The sequence below is a fragment of the Hylobates moloch genome, unplaced genomic scaffold, assembly GCF_009828535.3.
Source record: "Hylobates moloch isolate HMO894 unplaced genomic scaffold, HMol_V3 SCAFFOLD_17, whole genome shotgun sequence".
Classification (NCBI taxonomy): Eukaryota; Metazoa; Chordata; class Mammalia; order Primates; family Hylobatidae; genus Hylobates; species Hylobates moloch.
Window position 1 is genome coordinate 74,892,903 of NW_026652292.1, and position 17,841 is coordinate 74,910,743.

Genomic DNA, 17,841 nt, shown 5'->3' on the forward strand with positions numbered 1-17,841 from the left:
AACAAAAGCCAAGCGGGCTAATGCTAATTATAGCCAGGCACATGCTAGCCCATGGCAGGAGGTAAGTAATTTTATCCTAATAGCCACTCCTCCAAGTAACTATTATCATCCTCAAGTTACATGTGGCTCCCAGAACAGTCAAATTCCTTGCCCAGATCTAGGCAGCCACTGTGTGATACATCTGGATAACTGTAACCTAGTTGGCAAAACCCAAACTTCTCTGGATTTATACTTCTTGTTAAGACTCGCGATCCATGAACCCAATAAACTATTCAAGAGTGATATGGGGGATAAGGGGGAAGAACTCATGAAGCAATGAACACAAAATGAATTATCACCCAAAGAGAAGATGAATGCAAGGGAGTCCCTCTAACTGTGGAATGTGAGACAGGCAGCAAGAACATGCAGGTTGGAATTTGCAGCTGGCCTGAGACTGAGCCTCTTTTGTTGCTTCTGTGTCATGCTCTTCCTTGCTCCCTCTCCATTCTAGCCACCTTTCGCTATATAGCCTCCTCCAGTGAGCTACACTGTTTTTCCCGCCCAGGCGTCCAGACTGACAATATCTTTGGCCTTGAATGTGCTCCCGGACACCTCCTTTACTCCTTCCCTTCTCCCCTCCCTCCTCTTCCCTTTCCTGCTTCCTTCTTTCTTAGAAGGCTTCTTTTGTTTCTTCCTTCCTTCTCTCCTCTTCCCTCCTCTTTTTTTCTCCACTTCTGCTCCAGCAAATTTCTACTTATTATCAACACCTCAGCTCTCTTGTCACCTCCCCAGAGGAAATCTGGTCTGAATTCACAGAGTAGAACACATTCGCCTCTTATTTGTTTCAGAACCCTCTTTGTTCCTACCTCTGAATATATAATCTTGATGGTTGATTTCTTGTTCAATACCTCTCTATTATATTAGATTTGAAACTCCATGAAGGTAGGGACAAGTTTTTTATTTTTTTATTTTTTTTTACCTCTATATCCCTACAGCTTGCCCAGTGCCTGATAATAGTAGGTAGAGGATGTGAATATCTGTTTGTTAAATCAATACATGTCTGATCAGGCACTATTCATGGCATTTACCACAAATTGTAGTTTTATATATATCTGAAGTCCATTCATTTATTTTCACCTCTTCTAGGCTGTAAGCTCCATCAAAGGATTAGGTATATCTCTTACCTAATTGTATTTTTCAGCACCTAATAGAGCTCCTGACGCATGGTACATATTCAATAGATAATAAATTAATGAATGATATTCCAAGAAAAAAGCTATAAATATCACCTACACTGTTATCAACTTTCTCATTGGACCAAACTGTCTTCAATTCTTCGTAGGTAAAAAGCAGAAATATTCATATCATTAGACTTGGGTTCTTATTGAAGTCTAGCCACCAATTGGATGTGAACATGGATTTTTAGATTATTTGCCAATGAAGACCACAATAGTTCACTTTTCTTCATTCACCCCTTGAATAGTCTTCTCCCACATTTACTCTGAACTTGGCCATGTGATTTGCTTTGGCCAATGGGACCATGGAAACTAGGATGCAAGCAGAGGCCTGGAAAAGGCTGGAGGCTGGAGCTTCCCCTCTTCCACTGCCCTTAGTGCCCCAAACCCACCGTGTAAATGGGCCTAGCTGGCCGCTAGATAATGGGAAGCTATGCAGAGGAGAACAGAGGCACCAGGCTGACATGATTGCCAACCAACAGATGCATGAGTGTGATAATCCTGGATCATCCAACTGCCTCTCAACCCACTAGCACAGACTAGATGATCAGGTCTTGCTATGGGTCTAATATGTCCCTGCTAAAATTCATTTGTTAAAGTCCTAACCCCCCAATACCTTGGAATGCCTTCTGACATGGAGACAGGGTCTTTAAAGAGGTAATCAAGTTACAATTGGGTAATTAGGGTGAGCCATCATTCACTGTGACTGCTGTCCTGATAAGAAGGGGAAATTTGGACAAAGACACAAGGAGAATGCCATGTAAACACAAAAACAAGGATACAAAGACACCCACAAGCCGGGGATAAAGGCCTGGAACAGATCTTCTCCTCACGGCTCTCAGGAGGATCCAACCCTGCCGACTCCTTGATCTCAGACTTCCAGAGGCCAGACTGTGAGACAATACAATTTGACCTTCTGTTTTGTTAGCCACTCAGGGCTCAGTCCTTTGTTATGAAAACCCTAGAAAATTAATACAGGCCCAGACCAAAAGAAGTAAGCAAGTGACACACACAATCATGAACTAAATACAATGGTTACTGCTTTAAGCCCCTAATGCAGCAAAAGCTAATTAATAAAGTGGTTAAACTACTCGAGTCTCCCTAGTCTTCAGTTTTCACAATTACAAAATGGGATTTTAAATATGTTCCTTACGTGGTTATTCGTAAGATTAAGGAGGATAATGCTTGCAAGTCGCTTAGCAATGTAATTGACTCATAATTAGCATTCAAAGAGTGCTTATTTTCATGTTTTCCTTGGGGTGTCTGTTAAGTCAAAACCAGAGTTATTTACCCAAGAAAATATAAATTTCTACCTTTGAATTTATTGTAAATAATGTTAGAGTTTGTTATGGAATTCAACATCAATTTATATAAAACTAGAATGTCAAGTCTCCAGAAGAGGCAACAGGCCCTCGGCAAGATCAGCTTAAATGGACCAAGATTAAGGCAGAAAGAAAATGTATGAAGCAGCTAATATGTGCCCAAACATTACTGCATGCCTTTATTTACAATGTTTTGTTTATTTATTGAAATATTTCTAAAATATAAATATTATCCTTCCATCACAATTGAGGAAATATCATTTCTTCAATGAAGGAAATATAGTCCTCAATTATCCCTCATTTTTTAAAAAAGTTTCTAAAATACAAATATTATTATCACTCAAACTGCTTGAGAAATAAACTTCAAAGTGCCCAAGATCCCACAGCTAATAATTAGTACAGCAAGAATAAGAGGCAGGCATTTCTCCTTTAGTTCCCAGGTTCTCTCCTTAACACCTGGTCCATGTGTCTGGGATGGTCTCAGGAAGCCATTGCAAAATTAAGCCGCAAGATAATTAATGTCCACTATGCATATAAAGTGAGACTCGCAAAACCCGCCTTCCATGTTTGAGTGTTGCCCAGCAGTTCCTTTTGTCGTGTTCTGGTAACTATGAAGTTGCCACATAAGGACACCGCGTGTCTTTAAAAACACCCTTTGCGTTGGAAGATTTCAGCCTCTGGAAGCTTCACGTATTGCACTCCAACCTAAGAAGAGGAAGTCCTGCCAGCCCTCAGGTCAGACCTCTCAGGTCTGTGGCTGCATTTCACCGGAAACCAAGCCTAAAACGGACCTATCAGGAGGTTTTCTGCTGAAGGGCACTGCTTAGCATTGAGAAGAATTCAACCCACCGCCTTACTAATTTCCAGCGCCCCGAGGTCTCTGCACTGCCGCCCCTCCTCGTAGGAGACAGACACCTCAGCCTAGATCCCTTGGTGCTCTCCACGCTGTTCAGGTAAACTCATTAGCCCAGCTCTTCTGAGTGAGCATCTCATGGTCATCTCCTTGTCGTAAATGATCATTAGGAAAGACCAGAGCAGCAAGGAAAAATGTGTTTCTAACTTGGAAGTCTGGGCCTTCTATATAGCATCAAAGGAGCAAGAAGAAAGCCCTGAACTCAATTGTTAAAGATCCTTTCATTCTTTTGGGGGAAGGAATCAGGATACCTACCCACAGAAAATTAAAAGACTAAATGTTTTCAATCTTCTTTTCCTGGAGCTTGGACTCCCTGACTGTTTGCAACTGAAATCTAAAGACCAGGCCCCATGGCTGGCTTTCCTGGCTGACCTTCATTAACTAAACCCTCTAGAAAGAAAGCCTCCATTCAAAGTAGGTCATTCAAAGTAGAAGTTAACTCCTGGAGCCCTGTGGAAATATATTTTTAACATTTTCTAAAGTAATACGATTTTCTTTCTGCTTTGGTGTAGAGGAGACTTAGACTTTGGAATCACGCAGACATCCTTCCACTCACAAGCGTAAGGAGCTCAAAAGTGAGGTTAAAGTTGGGGTTAAATTCTCACTCTTGAAAAGTGCCGGGAGTCATCTCTACCAGGTTTTTCTTGGATAAAGCAAACAAACTGGAGTGAGACAGAAAAGAAAATAACTATCATCAAAATATGGATACTTTGATTTTAAAAGGTGTTGATATGTCTGAACTTTTTATCAATACTGTTTTTATTACTTTACACCAGTGTTACTTATTTGGCTTCTCTGTTATGAGTATTACTTGTCTGTTATGTACGTGGCTGTTTCTCTGGCTGTCTCTGTCTATGTCGCACAGCTCCTCAATAGTGTTGTTCTTTGGATTTCCAGGAGCCTCCCAAACCACCAGGAATAATCATTTCAAATATCAAGAAGGCAATGGTAGGCCTGGTTAATTGAAGGCCTACCAGAGAAATGACAGCACTTCAGAAATCCTCTGAGAAGCTTAAGATACAGTATGCCCTAGAGCAGTAGGAATGGCAACTGGCATTTACTTACCTTCAGCTCCTGCTGGCCTAGAGAGTTGGCTATTACTTTCCCTGGTTTACAGGTGAAGAACTTGAGTTCTCTAAGTAATATGTGCAAGGTTGTTCAGTCACGAATGTCAGTAACAGAATTCAAAAGGAAACTGATTTTCCTGACTGACTGATTGGAATGGTGAACAGTGTTAATTTGCAGTTTCACAGAGCTCATCCCTAAACTCACTCCTGGGTGGTCTCTGACACCAACCATCTAAATGGTAGTATTTCTTTCTTATTCCCAACAAGCCCTCTCAGATGACTGTATAGGCAGGACCATTTGAAAACCAGTGCTTATAATCTTCTGTACCATCTGGCCAGCTCTGGCCTGAACACCAGGGGATTCTGTTTCTTGATCACTTTGCCATGAGTCAGGTGCTGTCTTAGAAAGACTGTAGGATTTGACGCCTGACCAAAATGGTGAGGATCCTGACTCTGCCACTTGGACCAGGGATGTTGTTTCATATATGATCCTCATTTCCTGCCCCTTTTTAATAGAGTAAGATCTCATAAGGCTTGTATTGACAATTATTTAGCCTCAATAATATAACATTTATATTAAATGAAATATGGTGCATTCTTAACACTTAGCAAGTATTCAATAAGTGTTGACTTCTTTCTCTATTACTTTCCTTTCCTCACTCCAAATCAGTTTTGATTTTATTCTTAAAATATGACCACAATCACCATAGAATTGATTAATACATGTAAGTTTACAAATATTATATTTTAATAATCTCATTAGAGAACGGTAATATTCCACAGTTGTATAGCCTTATATAATGTAGGCTTTTGAATACATATTTACTTCTTGAATGATCTTAACAACTTAATGAAGTAGGCAGAGCACATATTAGAGCATTTAAAAGGTGAAACTGGGGCTTAGAAAAGATGAGGAAGGACAACATGGTGAAATGGAAAGAAACAGGGCTTTGAGATTGTCAAAAATAGATATGAATCTAGTGTGTGACTTTACTGTTCGTCTTTAGGTAAGTAGATTAACTTCTCTGATCTTCAGTTAGCTGTTGTTGGAGTTGTGTAATTTGAAACTGAGAGGAAGAATACATTTTGTGTGCTGCTTCGAGAGTGAGAGCAAATGTGCACACAGTGTCTGACACAGAAGAGACAGCGAGGAACTGGCTAATTTGTCACATGAAGAGTAGCAGACAGAGATCTAGAAGCATCCTTTTCTCCATCCTAGTACAATCCTAGTACATGAAGCAGTTATATCCACTGTCATAAGCTACTGCCAACATCTGCCAAGACTTGAGTTCTGCAGAGTTCTTCCAGGCTGTACCTACCCTCCTAGCATGACAAAGAGACATAAAATGTTCAAAGAGGCTAAATTACTAACCAGAGAGATAAATACCTGAATTTAAATTATATTTATGATTTTTAACAGATTAAACCAAACATTCACTGATTTTACCAATAAAACTGAGAAGCATCAGGTTAGGTATCAGCAATAAAGAAAAAATAACCACACACACACACAGAATTGTGGAATAGAGCTATCATAGGATCACTTTTTGTGTTTATTATTTATTTTTTGTTACTCTTATGGGCAGAATATTTGGAAATCATTATTGTGATTATTCTGCTTAATTTTAATCATGTCTCCCAAAGAGCAATGACTTACAGGTTACCATTTAAGTGTTGCTGATAGACAAGAAACGCTCATCATTTCTCACTTTTTTAGTAGGTGTACTTAATTCTTACTTTACAAAATGGATTCTGAAGTTCAGGCAGGCTCCATGCGTTGTCCATTTCATGCAATGAATAGGAGGATACGCCAGAGATGAGACCCAGGTCCACGCGAGCCCCGAGCTCCTGCTCTCGGCATGGTGCTCCATCAGTACCCTGCTGATGTGCCCAGGTTCATGATCAGGGCATCAATCACTGTCTTCCAAACTAGTCAACAGCATGTAAGGAACTCCCAGATACACCACAAGCATTAGCAAAATAAGTATTTTAGTTGTTTCTTTTAAATTTCATTGGTGATACTAATTGAAACACTGCTTCCTAAACACTTATGCATGAGAATCAAAATCCTATTGTGTTTAAATGGTACTGTGGCTTGTCATGTGAACTAAGATAAGCCAAAAGGTCTAGATGCAACAGGAAAATTTAATATCCATGTGTTTGGATGATAATCTTTAACTGTGGTAGGTTCTGTGTTCAATTTCGTGTAAGATAAAGATGAGGGCTGACTAATAGCCTAGGCCCAAACTCTGAGAGGGAAGAATTTTTGTGGACTGCCTAAGGACTACATTTCACCATCAGTTTTGAAGACCCAGAAAGCTAATTGTATCCAAGGCACACAGAGTTGATGGAGCTCAAGAGGTCAGTCCACCCTGGTACTTTGGCCTATGCACCCATCTTTGGTGATTTTGTTCAAGTGTACTCAAATTATAAGTTCAGATGATTGGCATATTCCCTCCCAGGAGACAAATGTACACAGGAAACTAAATTGCTATTGGGCAGTAGTTTGGTGAGCACAACGTCAGAGTTGTGTAATTTCAAAAGCTGGATTTGCTGAGCTGTGGGTGGTCTGATGCCTTGGCAGGCACCTGGAAAGCCAGTCTGCCCCATGGCTACCTGCAGATATTTATATATCAGGACGTCCTCACTCATGGGCAAGTCTAGGGATCTCCCGATCAGCTTTATCTGTCTGGGCACTTTGCACAGGACACCTCCACACTGTCCCCATCCCAAACTCCTACTTCTGATACATGCTCTTTTCATTATACCACGCCATCCAGTCATTGAGACATGGATAGCCTGGGTTTGAAATCAGTTACTTCCTAGCAATATGGTTTAGGCAAGTTATTTAACTCCTCAGAACCTCTGTTTATCCTTTATAAAACGGAATAAAAATATCTACTGCTCAAATTTGTGATGAGGAATGAGATTCAGTACATAAAAATGCATATCATGGTGTCTAGTAATTATTAAATACAAAGTAAATGGTAGTGGCTATTATCATCATTGTTAGCATTATTGTTATGAGTTTATTTTATATTTAAACAAACCTTCCTTAGATTCTTGGCCTTTGTCCCTTTTTTTCTTTTTTTATTATTATTATACTTTAAGTTTTAGGGTACATGTGCACAACGTGCAGGTTTGTTACATATGTCTACATATGCCATGTTGGTGTGCTGCACCCATTAACTCATCATTTAGCATTAGGTATATCTCATAATGCTATCCCTCCCCCCTCCCACCACCCCACAACAGGACCCAGTGTGTGATGTTCCCCTTCCTGTGTCCATACGTTCTCATTGTTCAATTCCCACCTATGAGTGAGAACATGTGGTGTTTGATTTTTTGTCCTTGCAATAGCTTTCTGAGAATGATGGTTTCCAGCTTCATCCATGTCCCTACAAGGGACATGAACTCATCATTTTTTATGGCTGCATAGTATTCCATGGTATATATGTGCCACATTTTCTTAATCCAGGCTATCATTGTTGGACATTTGGGTTGGTTCCAAGTCTTTGCTATTGTGAATAGTGCCACAATAAACATGTGTGCATGTGTCTTTATAGCAGCATGATTTATAATCCTTTGGGTATATACCCAGTAATGGGATGGCTGGGTCAAATGGTATTTCTAGTTCTAGATCCCTGAGGAATCGCCACACTGACTTCCACAATGGTTGAACTAGTTTACAGTCCCACCAACAGTGTAAAAGTTTTCCTATTTCTCCACATCCTCTCCAGCACCTGTTGTTTCCTGACTTTTTAATGATGGCCATTCTAACTGGTGTGAGATGGTATCTCACTGTGGTTTTAATTTGCATTTCTCTGATGGCCAGTGATGATGAGCATTTTTTCATGTGTATTTTGGCTGCATAAATGTCTTCTTTTGAGAAGTGTCTGTTCATATCCTTTACCCACTTTTTGATGGGGTTGTTTGTTTTTTTTCTTGTAAATTTGTTTGAGTTCATTGTAGATTCTGGATATTAGCCCTTGGTCAGATGAGTAGGTTGCAAAAATTTTCTCCCATGCTGTAGGTTGCCTCTTCACTCTGATGGTAGTTTCTTTTGCTGTGCAGAAGCTCTTTAGTTTAATTAGATCCCATTTGTCAATTTTGGCTTTTGTTGCCATTGCTTTTGGTGTTTTAGACATGAAGTCCTTGCCCATGCCTATGTCCTGAATGCCTAGGTTTTCTTCTAGGGTTTTTATGGTTTTAGGTCTAACATGTAAGTCTTTAATCCATCTTGAATTAATTTTTGTATAAGGTGTAAGGAAGGGATCCAGTTTCAGCTTTCTACATATGACTAGCCAGTTTTCCCAGCACCATTTATTAAATAGGGAATCCTTTCCCCATTTCTTGTTTTTGTCAGGTTTGTCAAAGATCACATAGTTGTAGATATGCAGCATTATTTCTGAGGGCTCTGTTCTGTTCCATTAGTCTATATCTCTGTTTTGGTACCAGTACCATGCTCTTTTGGTTACTGTAGCCTTGTAGTATAGTTTGAAGTCAGGTAGCGTGATGCCTCCAGCTTTGTTCTTTTCGCTTAGGATTGACTTGGCAATGCGGGCTCTTTTTTGGTTCCATATGAACTTTAAAGTAGTTTTTTCCAATTCTGTGAAGAAAGTCATTGGTAGCATGATGGGCGTGGCATTGACTCTATAAATTACCTTGGGCAGTATGGCCATTTTCACGATATTGATTCTTCCTACCCATGAGCATGGAATGTTCTTCCATTTGTTTGTATCCTCTTTTATTTCATTGAGCAGTGGTTTGTAGTTCTCCTTGAAGAGGTCCTTCACATCCCTTGTAAGTATTTTATTCTCTTTGAGGCAATTGTGAATGGCAGTTCACTCATGATTTGGCTCTCTGTTTGTCTGTCATTGGTGTATAAGAATGCTTGTGATTTTTGCACACTGATTTTGTATCCTGAGACCTTGCTGAAGTTGCCTATCAGCTTATGGAGATTTTGGGCTGAGACAATGGGGTTTTCTAGATATTTGACCTGAAGAATTTCTATTTTAAGCTGATTTCTACATAAAACTAATTTCATCATATTCTTATTTATTTTTTATCATTAGTATATCAAAGCCTTGGGTGTCTTACAATTCCTCAAATGTGCTAATCTTCTGGAAATATTAAGATTTAATGAAAAATGATAGAAATTATTTTGGAATACCTTCCTAGCCAATTTCAAATCCTCAGAGTTTTTCACAGCACTGATACAAAGAAATTACTCAGTAATTATCTGTGGAACTATTCTTGCATAGCAGTTTATACTTCACAGAGTGCTTTCACTTTCATCATCTCATTTGGTCTTCAACATAATCCTATGATCAAAGAAGGATGAGCACTCATAGCCTCATCTTTCAGATTAGAGAAACTGAGACTCAAGTTGTAGAATTCACTGTATAATTCAGCATACCTGGGCTGAAAGACTTGTCTCCCATCTTGCTAGATAAGTGATCCTGAATAAAAGAAGAGAAAAATAAATAGTTAATTATGCAAGGGGAAGTTTAATTCAGGAGTTGGGTTCTAAATGTACTCAAAGTTTCAGATGAAATGATGATCTCATCTGGATCCACACTGTGCATTTGTTCACTGGACAGGCTTGGCTCTGGAGAAGTCTCTTCCACAGAATGACAGGATTGTTCAATGCTGAAAAATCTAGGTCATTTGGATTGTTGCTGTGTAATGGAAACTAAATTAAACAAAATGCCCTACATACGGTTCTGGTAGGCAATAAATGGTATTATTATTATTATTATTATTATTGCTATTTGTATTAGTCCATTTTCACACTGCTGTAAAGCACTTCTCTGAGATTCAGCAATTTATAAAGGAAAGAGGTTTAATTGACTCACAGTTCCGTATGGCTAGGGAAGCCTCACAAAACAAGCAATCATGGCAGAAGGGGAAGCAGCCACCTTCTCCACAAGACAGCAGGAGAGAGAAGAGTGAGGAAGAGCATGGAAAACTGCCTTATAAAACCATCAGATCTCGTGAGAACTCACTCACTATCATAAAAACATCATGGGGGAAACCACCCCCATGATCCAATCACCTCCTCCCTCCCTCAGCACCGGGGGATTACAAATCGAGATGAGATTTAGGTGGGGACAGAGAGCTAAACCATATTACTACTACTATAAGTTGTATTACTCTTTTCCAGTCTTGTTTAGACTACCTGGATTTTGTGTTTCTCCTTTGGATTTTAAATTTCCCTCAAAAATGTTTCAGGCTCTTCTGATCATGAAGCAGCTCCTCAGAAAATCACCAGCATATACCAGCTGCTTAATAAATGACTGTTGAAAAAAATTACAGTGTTTTTGCCATTAGCCTTTAGATGTCCATGGGAATGGTGGGGTTTACTGGATCTATCTTCACCCCATCTTCACCACAGGGCCAGCCTGTAAATGGTGGTCAATATATAGCAATCCCTAAATCTTGGTTTATTTTCTTATACTTTTTTTCCTCTAAAATTTGCCTTCGGTACCATCTCAATGCATTAAACAATCAATGGAGAAACAATCACAGTTGGGTATGTTCTGATTTAATCCAGGCCTAGAAGTGCCTGCCTCTAATCAGTGTGTTTCTGTCATCATTTATGAAAGCCAAAAAAAAAAAAAAAATAGGGGCGAAACAGAGGTAAACTTAAAAATAATAAAATAAAATATCTGTTAGGATTTTGGCAAACTTGGAGACTATTTTTCTATAGTCTCACTTTACGTGAACAGGAAAAATCACTTTAATAATAACAGCAGAGAGAAGGAAGATCCAAAGAAAAGAGAAGGAGGAGGAGAAGGAAGAAAAATGAAGGATAGAGGAAGGAAAGGAACATGAGAAAGCTAAATGAACAGGAAAAAGGATAAAAAGTCTATTCACTACAAAATGGAATAAAAGGAGAGAGAAAGAATCTTACCACTAAAGGAAGGAAACCCTTTCTGCAGAATCAGGCAGCTGAAGAGAAAAAAGGAAATGGTTTTTAAAAACAAAACTCAATAGGAATAATAAATTCAGAAACTATAGATTGCATCAGTTCATTAAGAGTGTTTTCAAAATCATTTAAAATAAAAATGAATGCACAGTCACATTGCCTTGAGATACTTAACGGAAGTTACTCATTACCAAGACAGTTGCAAAATCATATAAAAATATGCCATACATAATAGCAGAAAAACTAGGAAAGCACTCTCCCTTACCCCTCAAAAAAAAAAAAAAGAAATCTATAATAATCCATTTTACTTCAAAGGCCTCCACTCAATGGAAATCCAATAAAATTAAATGTTATATTTAATTAAATTGAGCTGATTGACCTGACTGGGGTATAGAATTAGAAATCCAATCAGCATATATTTTCCTCTAAGTATGAGCATCTCTAAAATGTAACTTTCTCATTTTTGATATGAAAATTAAAGAAAATACATATAACTCTGAATTGGAACCAAATTAATATCATCTCTATCTGAGAAATCTTGACTTCGACATGTTTACTCAAAACTCCTACGTGTGTGCAAACACACACACACATAGACACACACACACACACACACACTTCTGGCCCTCTTCTCCAAATATACACACATGCTCCCTTTCTCAATTCCAAAAATCATTCACCATTTTGGGTATGTGTGATGTGATTGTGCAGAAAAAGTCAGATGTATATTGTGTGGGTTTTATATTCTTTTCCTTTTTTCCTGTTTTAATGATTTAAAAAAGCCTTAAGCCTTAATATAGACCTTATTCTTGAGCCTTGACCCAGTTTTAACTGCACAACTACCTCCTACGTTCTCGATTCATTCAAAGCTTTTCTTTAGCCATTCACAGTTTGCTTTTGGTCATTTCCTGTATCTAGAAGGTATCTTGTAGATATTATTAGAATGACATTTCCTAAGCTTTAAAATAAATAGAGGCCAGTATTTTCATAAGCATTATCTTCTAGGAATAAGTAACTAATGTTTGGGAGCAAAACTATTTCTTTACCCTAAAATCATTTTTTTCTTCATGAAATATTAATTTTGGATTAGGTGAAATGCAGCAGCAATATTTATGATAAATGTCTCTTTGCAAGCTCAGTTTGGTAGTACTTGTGAATTCCCAGTGGAGAACAAGAGTTCTCAAGGATAACAAGGAAATTCGATTGTTGCATTACATATTTCTAATTGTTTAAACTGCTTGTGATACCATAAGGGTATTAATTATTTTTGGATTAAGACACACATGAAAATCCAGCCTATTTATAAAACAAGTCTCTGCTTCTTAAAACATTCACTCAGACCCCAGGTGGGTTCTGAGCTCAGAAGCAGGCATCCTGGTTTTAGTGCCCAAATCGAATGTATGTTCTTTGGAAATCTTATGGATACTTTCATCTGCAGAACCCTGTTTTCTTTATTTTAGTTTTCTAAAATATAGGTATGATTCTTTAACCCTCAAATCCATTATCTTTTATTTCATGCTTTAACTTCTGGGATTCATGTGCAGAACCTGCAGGTTTGTTACATAGGTATACATGTGCCATGGTGGTTTGCTGCACCCATCCAACCCATCATCTAGGTTTTAAGCCCCGCATGCTTTGTCCTAATTAGGTATTTGTCCTAATGCTCTCCCTCCCCTTGCCCCAAACCCCCCAACAGGCCCCAGTGTGTGATGTTCCCCTTCCTGTGTCCATGTATTCTCATGGACATGAACACGGATGAAGCTGGAGGCCATCATTCTTAGCAAACTAACACAGGAACAGAAAACCAAACACCACATGTTCTCACTCATAAATGGGGGTTGAACAATGAAATCAAATCCATTATCTTTACAAAACATTTTCAAACCACAAATTACTTAATGAGCTAATCAAATGTAATCATTGAGACCATCCGCCCCAAAGCTGTGGGGTGTGACCAAATAGATAGTTGAGGCAGGGGTCTCTCCACTCAGGATGTGAACCACCCTGTGCACCTCTCTTTGACATGGTCCCCTTTATACCTGGAGGAGAGTACAGTGAGCCCCGTAGGGAGACAACACACACTATTTCTCAAACTGGGGTTCATTTTGGATCCCCAAAGAGTTCCAGGTCAGGGTTAATAAGTTATATGGGAACTGTATTAATGAAATGAAAGCACAGAGTTCCAACCCAAAGTAAATTCATTATGAGCATATTCTGGCTCTTTTGCCTAGGCTTTAGGCCCTGATACACACTCAGGCAATTTTATTGCCCATGTTGGCATTTGCAATTAGATTTGCATTGGCATCTAGCACTCAGTACAGTGGTGTTTTTTCTTGTTGGAGAAATATGCTGGCATCATGAAAACAGGCAGCCTCTCCCTGTGGACTCTCGGAGGACCCTGGGCTACTTTGCACCTCCACGCTGCTCCACCCAACACATCTCCTTCTGCCTGGTCCCTCCCTGACAGTGAGCCCCTGAAAGCACGGTGTGGTCTCCTCTTGAGACCTTCAGAGCTTCTTTCAGCTTCCCCACAGCAGAGTCGACTCTGGACCTATTAATATCACCCATGCCAAGTGCCCTGCTATGACTCCGGCTTCCACAAGCAGAACTGACAGATGACACCTCAGTGTCACTTCTCTTTGACAGAGAGAGCTATGCATGGGCTTTATTTCTGTGGCTAACCAGGAAGAGAAACTGAAACAATTCCTACAGAAAGTGAATGCCCACACACCATGAGATGTGCTCCATTTCTGGAGCATTCCAGCTTCTCAAGGTCTCCAAATCAAGGCAAGAAGATGTTGCATACTCTTTGATCTGGGTCAGATCTTGAAGTAAGACCTCTTGGAGAAAGACCTGCAAGGCTGACGCTCCACAGCCTGCAAGTCCTGCCTCCCCTTCCATTATCATAGCCCATGTGGGAGTTAGGGTTACTTCTTTTTTTTATTAACATTAGGTATTTATCCTAATACTATCCCTCCCCCAGGCCCCCCACCCCCGACAGGCCCCAGTGTGTGATGTTCCCCTCCCTGTGTCCATATGTTCTCATCGTTCAACTACCACCTATGAGTGAGAACATGCAGTGTTTGGTTTTCTGTCCTTGTGATAGTTTGTTGAGAATGATGGTTTCCAGCTTCATCCATGTCCCTGTAAAGGACATGAACTCATCCTTTTTTATGGCTGTGTAGTATTCCATGGTGTATATGCGCCACATTTTCTTAATCCAGTCTATCACTGATGGACATCTGTCCTATCAACATAGTGTTGGAAGTTCTGTCCAGGGCAATCAGGCAAGAGAAGGGGAGTTGGGGTTATTTCTAACGGGAGTTGTGGTGAAGCTGGGTAAGAACCTGTTCCATAGAAAGCTGTGTAGATCCCTCTGGGGCATATTTTTGCCTGTGTTCCCATAATACCTTACACTCTATGCTCTCTAATTCCTAGGATCTGGAATGTGACGGGCACATAGTAAAGCCTCATAAATAGTTGCAGTTACAGTAGTAAACTCTACCCTGTACAATTGCAAGAGCCTGGACTTTACTTCTTCACTGCCTATAAATAAGACCTGAGAGAAAAACTGATGCTTGACATGATTAGAAAACTTTTCCATGATCAAATTGTTAAAATTTTTAGATGTGATAGGTTTTTTTAAAACATTCCGCTAAAAATTGACTCAGAAATAATTCTAAGTGTATGGAGGATTATTTACAAGCAGTGCCAGTTCCTAAATGTCTATTTAAGATGTGTTTGGAACAACAAGGTGAATGAACATGTGATTATTTGGTGCTTTCCATAAGAATGAGAAAAATCAGTGTGTTCACTGACAAGCTGCCAGTCAGTGGTGCTGGGTAGATGGAGATGGGAATAGACTGACGCTCATGTCCACTCCCTTCTGCCTCCCTGCCTGTTAAAATACCTGGGACATTTAGACAATGTCCATACCTGGGCTTTTCCCTAAAACAATTGAATCAAACTTTCTGGGACATTATATTTTTTAAGATTTCCAGGTAATTCCAAAGCATAGGTGGGTACAAGATTCTATGATTACATCAGTGGTTATTAGCAGATGCTTACCTAAGCATCTTTCATTTCTAACTAAGTGCCACTTTAAGGCATTTAAAGTGATATAAGGCATTTAATTGATCTTCAAGTTCAGATTCATATTAACCACTATTTCCCCCATGTCTTAGATATGGTATTTTTTCATGTAATCCTCATAAGAGTCCTAAGGGTAGCTGTTGTGCTACCCGCATTTTACAGATAAGCACACGGAGGCTCAGAATGGTTAAACAGTTGTCCCAAAGCATAACTGTGTGAAACAAACTCACCTGTCCAAACCCAAAGAATAGACTCAGAGATCCGGAGAACAGCAAAAGTGAGACTTTCAATGGCGGTCTTGCAAGATCCAGTGTCTGGCATGCACTCACACCCAGCAATTTCAATTTCAACAAGCAATTTCTCCCATAGTGCGCAGGTCCCTCCCCCACTTCCTCGTAGGCTAAGGTCTATGGGGTCACAGTCTTCCCTGACATTGCCTATTGATTGTCAGGCAGGAACTCTAGGTGGTTTTTTTAGGGTTGTCTTGCTGCATTTTGTCGCAGCCCACAATGCATTGCAATCTTAGTTAGTTCAGGGGCTCTTTAAGTATTTGACTTATGACCTAAGTAGCTGCGTAGGCTGATAAGAAGAGACAAAGCGAGCTATTTTGCATACTAGCAAACTTTTATCTTAGACTAAACTTCTTTAGTTCGTGTGAGGGCAACTAAGTTGGGGGGAAGCTGTTTCTTCTATGGTTTGCTGACCTAAGCCGATTCCAGGCACTTCGTCTTGAAAATGGACCAAGGTATACATTATTTCCTTTATAACTAAAACATGTTTGGTTTTGTATAAAATGAGGATCATAATACAGACCCTATGAGGTTACTGAGGTGGGGAGATGGAGGATATGTAACAGGTGATCTGTGCTCACTGCCTTGTCTTTGAAAATGCACACATGAGGAAGGGAAGGGTCCTGTATTCTCTATAATTTATTACCTTCAAAAAGCCAGTGGACATAAGACTCTTTCTGACTGACTCACCACATCCTTTGCACAATGGCTAAGATCAGATCAGAGTGTGGTGCTTTCAATGTGTCAGCCATTCTGAGTAGAGCACAGCTGTTTCCCCTGTAGAATGCCACCTCTTCTGTCTTGCTGATGACACTTTGTGGCTAACTCAGTCTCTGGTGAGGGTTACTAAGGCCTGAAATTCTGCTTTCTTTTTTTTTTTTTTTTTTTAGATGGAGTTTCACTCTTGTTGCCCAGGCTGGAGTGCAGTGGTGCAATCTTGGCTCACTGCAGCCTCCACCTCCCTGGCTCAAGCAATTCTCCTGCCTCAGCCTCCGGAGTAGCTGGGATTATAGGCGCCCACCACCACACCCAGCTCAGTTTTTGTATTTTTAGTAGAGACAGGTTCCACCATGTTGGCCAGGCTGGCCTCGAACTCCTGGCCTTAGGTGATCCACTCACCTCGGCCTCCCAAAATGCTGGGATTACCGGCGTGAGCCACTGCATCCAGCCTCAAATTCTGCTTTTTAAAATGTCGGAAGAATTTGGGATCTCTCTATAATATTTTTAAACTCTTATACAATAAAGTGCTTGCAACTCTCGAAAGCTACTAATATTTTTAACTTTTATTCAAATTTTAAAATACAAGCCTAATAAGCACTGATATTATCAATCAAATAATATACAGAGGTTTACATATAAGGCAAAAATTAAGGATTCCTCCCTGATGCCTCGCGTTTCCATGCCTGCTATCCTAGGTGTTAGCAATCTGGCAGAATCTCCTGCAATTTGGCTCTGCACAGAGCTCTATTAGAGAAGACAATAAAATATAAGAAATGTAATGACATACTCTAACTTTTGAAACCATTTTTGTCACCAAATATTGATGTATTGTATTTTTTTTTAATGAAACTATTTCCATTTCTTCGAGCTGAAAAAGACCTGTTTGGCCTAAGCTGCTCATTTTTCAGGTGAAGAAACGAAAGCCCAGAAAGCTCCAATGCCTTACTCAAAGCTGCACAGTGCATGGCAGGGCTGGGGCTGGAAGGCAGCTTCCTTGGCCACCTTGTCAGACCTCTGATTCGAGGCATAAGCCTTGCAGGGAACTGTCCTGCATCTGTGGTCCCCTTACTCTGTACACAAGAACTGGCCAAGATCCAGGCACACAGGGAGCCGTCTATAAAGACTAATTTATTTTGTCCCATTTCAATGCTACTTAATGCATTCTGAAGAATGAAGTAGCTGTATAAGCAGCTATCATTAAGTGGTAGATACTCTTAAGGGATGGGGGATGGATCTGTCCTGTATGACTGTAATCAAGTAATTTAATCTCTATATAAATACTAATATTCAAA

General features: G+C 39.8%; 1 protein-coding gene across 1 annotated transcript in view; it reads left to right on the forward strand.

Annotated features, from left to right (window-relative positions):
- Positions 1-3,388: 3,388 nt before the first annotated feature.
- Positions 3,389-17,841, forward strand: part of CLNK (cytokine dependent hematopoietic cell linker) — a 201,551-nt gene continuing 187,098 nt past the window's right edge. Inside the window, exon 1 of the mRNA XM_032135391.2 lies at positions 3,389-3,489. The gene's annotated coding sequence lies outside the window, so the exon portion shown is untranslated. The remainder of the gene's footprint in view (positions 3,490-17,841) is intronic.